This window comes from Equus caballus, chromosome 3, assembly GCF_041296265.1.
Source record: "Equus caballus isolate H_3958 breed thoroughbred chromosome 3, TB-T2T, whole genome shotgun sequence".
Taxonomy (NCBI): Eukaryota; Metazoa; Chordata; class Mammalia; order Perissodactyla; family Equidae; genus Equus; species Equus caballus.
In genome coordinates, this window is record NC_091686.1 from 71,121,323 (window position 1) to 71,128,043 (window position 6,721).

Genomic DNA, 6,721 nt, shown 5'->3' on the forward strand with positions numbered 1-6,721 from the left:
TATCTTGATCCTGGGAAATCACGTATTTGAGCATTTCTGGAAAATTCACATCCATGGTTTCTTCAAATAATTATCTGCCTATTTCTTTTTGCTCTTCTTTTCCAAAACTTCAATTACAAATATGTTAGAATTTCTCGTTTTATCTTATTTTCTACATGTTACTCTTCTCTTTCATACTCTCTCTTGCTGTGGTCCTTTCTAATTTTTTTAGTGCTATGCTATTCAATTTTATTGTTTTGCTGGCTCCCATCTATTGAATTTTTCATTTCAATGATTTTAATCTTTAAAGTTTTGTTTTAGTATTTTCTTACAGCATGGTTATTTTGATAGTTCACTGTTTATTATTTTATTTCTTAAATATTTTATACATAATTAATTTAAATTCTCTATCTGATACATCCAACACCTGACATATTGGAGGATTTATATCCATTATGTTTATCTCTACAATCTCCATTTTCCAGTGGATTATTTCCTCCTGTGCTATGTAATTTTATTGTGAGGTAATAATTCTGTGAACTTTATATTCTGGAATCCTGAGACACCCAGATTGAAGACAACTTTCCTCAGAGAATATTTGTATTTCTATGTCTCAGTCATCAGTGGGCACTACCAGCCTGGAATAATTTTATTACAGCTTTGATATCTGGGCTCCAATTCTCAGGCCTGTATAAGTGGTACACATTTTTAATCACAGACCCATATGCCAGCAGGCTTCTGATTGCAAATTCTAATGCAACATTATTAGCCGTATTATCAGTTCAGAGCCCTGTCAGGCAGAGGCAGTTCTCCCTGTGGGGTTTCCCTGATTTCATTAGCTCTTCAATATTTGTAGTAATAAATTGTATTTTATCGTGGAAAGATTTTCTGAACATTTTGTTTGCCACTCTTAAAAGTCCTGTTTTTGCGTTTTCATTTTTTTCTTCTGATTTCAAAGAACTGCTGGTGACTAGAGTTACTACATAATGACACAAAATAAAAGATTTTATGCGTATTTTATCAAAAAATTTAAAACCAGGCATGACATAAATATTATATTTAGAAATAAAATTTGAAACAACGCTGGCTTCAGCATTATTGAGCTCACTGATGAATGGTGGTGGATTTTACTGCCAGCAACACTCTCAAAAATGTACCATGAAACCAGCCTCCATTCATATTCAGCTGAAGCAAAACCGGAAAAAGAAAAGGCACAGTTTTGTATTATGCAAGCTCTAATAATTATGAATCCTCTCTAATAATTATGAAGCCATATGTTCTGCTTCACTCTCAGACCACAACACTCCTCATTTAAGACAATGTCAGAAGCGAATAATATCTGTGCCTATACTGTTGTGACAGTCAAACAATTTGCACTGATATGTGTGCCCTACTTACACCCCCTGTAAGATATCTGCTGAAGACTATAACAGGAGGCCTGATAAATTAGACCATACCTTCACTCAGCAATCCATGCTATACTATTCTTTGGAAAGTAAATAAACTCTCAATAAATTAGAAAGTCCAGTTCCTTCAGCTGTGTCTGAGTAAGAGCTTCTGTGTCCAAGGCACTATGATGGCTTCAAGATTCCTGAGAGCCAGTTTGGTAAGAGCAAATGTAAACATTTAGGGAGAAGTGTAGCCTGTGGATGCTTATGCTGTGTGGGTTTGAGGGGTTGGGGTGCTTTAAGAAAAGAGGATAGTATGAAAACTAGAGAAGAGGAAGAATTCAGACATACATTGGAATGTTATATGCACACAGCGGTATATATAGTAGAAGTAGTGGGCTTCTACTACTTTCTGGAGACTGCTCTCCAAGGGAAAGTAGATTTCGCATAGTTGAGGGCAAAGCCAGCTATGGACGGCAGTTCCATAGGGATAAAGGCACTACTGTTGTGGGCAAACTGTTTGTGAGCATAACTGCATCTGGCTCATTAAGAATTCAATTAAATAGCTCATGTCTGGCTACTCACTGCTCATAAGCCGTATCCATTGCTCTAGCCTATCACGCTATTGAATTAGAAAGTGGATGCAGGAATAGTAACGTTGAAAGCTCACACTTGCATAGTGCTGGCTACCAGCGGAGCATTTTACTAAGTGTTTCCCAAACATCTTTTTACATCTGCATACTGTCTTTATGACTTTGGTACAGTATTAGCCCCATTTTATGGAGGATAAAACTGAAATACAGAGACAGTATGTAGCTTTGTCAATGTCCACTGGAACTGGAGCTTGAATCTAGGCAATTCTGCTTTGTTGTAAAATCCTACCTCATCCTGACCAAAGTCAGTGCTTCACAAATTAGAAAATTGACGCTGGAGAAATGAAGGAATATTTCCCGGGATGTATTGATTGCAAAGCTCCAGAGACCAGCTTAGAAAGTATCTTCAGTTCTTACCTTCCTAAATTTCTAACATAATTGGCTAAAATGGTACAGACTAGAAATTGAAAGGAATTTAAAAATGACAAAACAAAGCAGAGTTAATTACACCTGGGGCAAAGGACACACCAACAGTGTGCATGGGCTAGGGGTGTGAGTTATAGTACAACTCTATACTTTCTATACTTTTACTCCTAATGGATTTTCAATGTATTCGCCCTGTCTCAGAAAGTCACAGTTCTTCAGGAAAAGTTAAAAATGATTCCAAGAACAGCAAATGTGTGAGCCACTTATATTTACAGAAGTCTTGTTTATTTCTGGTTAAAGTTCTTTCTTATCTTATGAGTACATTGGGATGTTTACAGAGGGTGTATTCAGCCAGTTATGTCAAATAAAATGCTGTACAGTCAGGTGGCATGAAATTAACCCTGGACTCAGCTCTTTATTTCTTTAAAAATACACAAAACCTTAAAAGGTCTCACAGATCTAAAGTTAACAAAACTTTAGAAAGTTCAATAGCTATAATGTGTAATATCACCTTAATTTTACTAAAATCAAATTTAAAACATTATCATTATGCCTTTTAAAAGAAAAAATATCCATTTTATTCATACAAGTAAAATAAATGCAATCATTTGTTTTGTATTTCAAATAGTCATAAAAGAACCATTTAGACTAGTCACTCTTTGATATGTATTTACCTCACCCACCTATTAAAGTCAAAATTCTCAAAATCATTAAGAACATAACTCTTCTAAGTAAATAAGTAAATGATGGCAATTATCTGCCAAAGCATTAGTGTAAAAACCTAGATGGTAGGGGGTTAAAAGATAGCAGAAAACTCTCCTAAGAACTTGTTCACCTATGAAATCATAATTTCTAAAGACATTTTTAAGTGGCTTATATAGTATTTTGACTCAGTTGTTGACATATGTAAAGAACCACTGCTAAATCTGAAATGCAAACCACTAAACATTCATTTTTAAAAGCTTATGCCAAGCAACGTAGTCAATAAACTCTCTTGCCCAACGGTACATTTCATCAGGCTGAGAGTGGACGAGGTTCAGATCCTGGGAGACTACCTCTAAAGCTGTAGAGGTCAGGGAGGGAGAAATGATGGGTGTAAAGCTTGGTATATTAAAGTGCAAATTCCATGTTATTACAAAATATCATTTTTACGTTTCACTGAAGCAGCTTATGAGGTCTCAGGCAAAAGGCACACTTCCTTCAGAGAGGTTTTGTTGTTGTTGATTTTTTTGTTTTTTCAGGAAGTGGAATTCTAAGTAGAAGTATGGGCAGTAAAGGCAGTTGCTCACTTTTCCCAAGACGGTTAAAGAAAAGACAGAGCCAAACTGTGCCTCTACTTGCTTCTTCCTTCACTTTGTAAAAGAGACGGAAGGTCTTAAACTCAAGCCCTTTAACTCTGTGGTGAACACGAGTTAGGTTACTCTCTTGTACTTTTGTGAGTCAGAGGGTGTGTGTTGGTCTGGTTCTCAGGAAAGCAATTCTCTTTGTCCTCTTTTTCTTCCTGGAAACAATATGCGTGCGTGCGTGCGTGCGTGTGTGTGTGTGTGTGTGTGTTAGGAGTGGAGTAGGGTGTGTACAAATGGGAAGGAGGCTGGACATCAGGTAGCAGACTTTGTTACTTCCTTCTCCAGGGGTAAGATAAAGTCAGAAGTATATACAAAAACTACAGCTGCCAAAAAGGAATTTTCTGTTTGGCAGCTAAGAAAGTAAGCACTCCTACAGTACCTAGGATTACCACTTTGGTGATGAGACATTCACTGGCCATTGTTCTGTAAACTCTCATTGATTAACAATGACAAAGAAAGAAAAAAAATATACATACCCATAGTCCTAAGAACGTTGTCTTGCCTAACCAAACAGACGTCCCTTCCTTGAGGAAGAAGAGAATATATTTGGCTGGTGGTAGTTGTGTATGAGAATTTACTTTTGCATTCATTTTGGTTTCAATAGTGTTTACCCAACAAGGAACAAGTGGGAGACTCTAGATTTGAACTCAAATTTATCTTCCAGATACTGAAGTTCATGATCTCATCCTTGTGCTATGTTCTCATTGAAGGCTGACTACTTGGACTTTGGGTCAAATTGATAATTAGAGATAAAGCAATGTGAGATTAATTGCATGCTGGTATTTACCAAGCACAATTGACTAAATCTGTTTTCTATATCTAGAATTAAAAAGTCGTATTAATATATCACATAACCCTATGATTATTAACATATATAAAAGCCTTTCATCCAAATGTTTACCAGGTGCACTATTATGGTCAAGATTATTGCTAATCTATAGAGCCAGTGAGTACAGTTGTGCACGTTGTGCACACTACAATTCCAGGTGGTACCATTCATATTGCACAACACAACCTAATGTCCTCTAAGTGGGAGCTTGAAAGACAATTAGTTTATGAAGGGGAATAAGCTCAAGTTTTGCCATAAAAGAACTTTGAACTAGCGTTGAACAAGCAGATTCCTTTACTTTCCAAGACACTTAAACAAAGAAGAACCAGATTCTGTAAACTTACTTTTGAAAATTATTCCCCAATGCTAATAATTTTTTTATTTCTTGTGCATATTTCTTTATCCAATAATGTATCTTTACTGTTACCATCCTTCTTTGTCATTAAAGATGACTGATGTGTGCAAGGATGTCAATATTCAGATGAGGGACTTTCCAATTCTGAAGTGAGAAGTGAGGAAAAAGCATCCTGGTGACACATCAGTATAACTCACCTTCAGAGAGGGAAGGAGATTCATCTCCATCCTAATCCCAGCCTTCTCAGGTAAGTGAGCTATGACGAAACAAGGAATTTCAAGGAAGTGACTCTTACCATTATTTCTATCACAGTGAAACAAAGATGGCCTTGTGCTCTGGAATTTACAGGGAACAAAATAGCTGCAAAAAAGATTGGCTTTTCCTTGGACTCACACATTCATAAGAAGGGTAACTGAGAAAAATATTACGTATGCAGAAGTCACTGGTATAAGAACCAAAAAAATGCAGAACATAGATCGATATTAGGACATTAAAATGCATAATCCTAGATAAAGAAAATAAAGACAAACGTCTAAAAATGTAAAAGGGAACTAGGAAAACATGATCTAGGAAAAACCGTCATCACTTTTGCCTTAAGTTAAATATCACAAAAATAGAATTTCCAGTTCCAACGTTTCTTCTCACTTTCCATTTTTGAACTTGCTCTTTAAAACCTTTAGAACATTTATTCAGTAGTACTAGGTTCACAATTTGAAGATATTATTTTTATAAACATGCGTGAAAATGAAAATGCACTGTGGTCATTATAAGCATGTGTGGCTAAAATCTAGAGGCCCTTTTCTTCACCAATTGACATACAAAAAGCAAGTATGTATTTAGCATTTCTTTGTATTTTCTTTGAGTATGTAATTTTTTAAAACATAAGACACAGTTCCTGTCTTCAAAGAATGTATCTTCTTATAGGAGATAAGGAGAAATAACAAAAAACTACAATGTATCTATAAATATGTGGCTATTATGCAAAGGTAAATTGCATACCACAAATCCTGTGAAGAAAATAAGTAAAATTAAAATGGCAACCAGGCACATATTTGTTCCATTTATGACAGAAAAATGATTACAATCCTTAATATATAAAGAGCTCTTAAAATTATCACATAAAGATTTCAATAGAAAAATAAGAAAAGACTAATAATAATTTACCTACCCTCTAAAAAAAAAGTAGAATAGCATAAAAAAACAAGCTCTCATGTAGCTAAAGAAATGTCAATTAAAACAATGAGGTGACTATTCTTGCCTATAACATTATACACCGCCACAAAGACACAAAGCCATATCAAATGTTATTCTCTAGGATGGATGAAAGGTGCAATGATATTCTGCTAAAGAAAATTTAAATTGATGTAAACTTTACAAAGTACCTACCTTTGATTTAGCAATTTTGCTTCCAAAAAATTTGTTAGTAGTAAGAAATAATTTTTCTCAATAGAAAAATTCAGCTTAAAACTGGTAGGTATAATATAATATCTATTTTGGAAAAAATTGCGTAAAAATTTTTAGAAGTATATCCTGAAAATACTCAACTATAAATAGTGGTTGTTTCTGTGAGTAAAATCTAGAACAAATTTAATTCCATATTTTCTACATCTTTAGAGTTATTTTGCAACATGTACATAAAATTTTTATAAAGAGAAAAAACAATATTTAAAAATTTTGCATACCTCTCGTTTTACCTTTCTCACCTACCATAAAATAATTTCTCTAATTTTTATTTAACTTCTCATAGAATTTATTTATTTTTTCATTTGACTAGACATTAGGGACACTGAAAGAATCCAAACTTG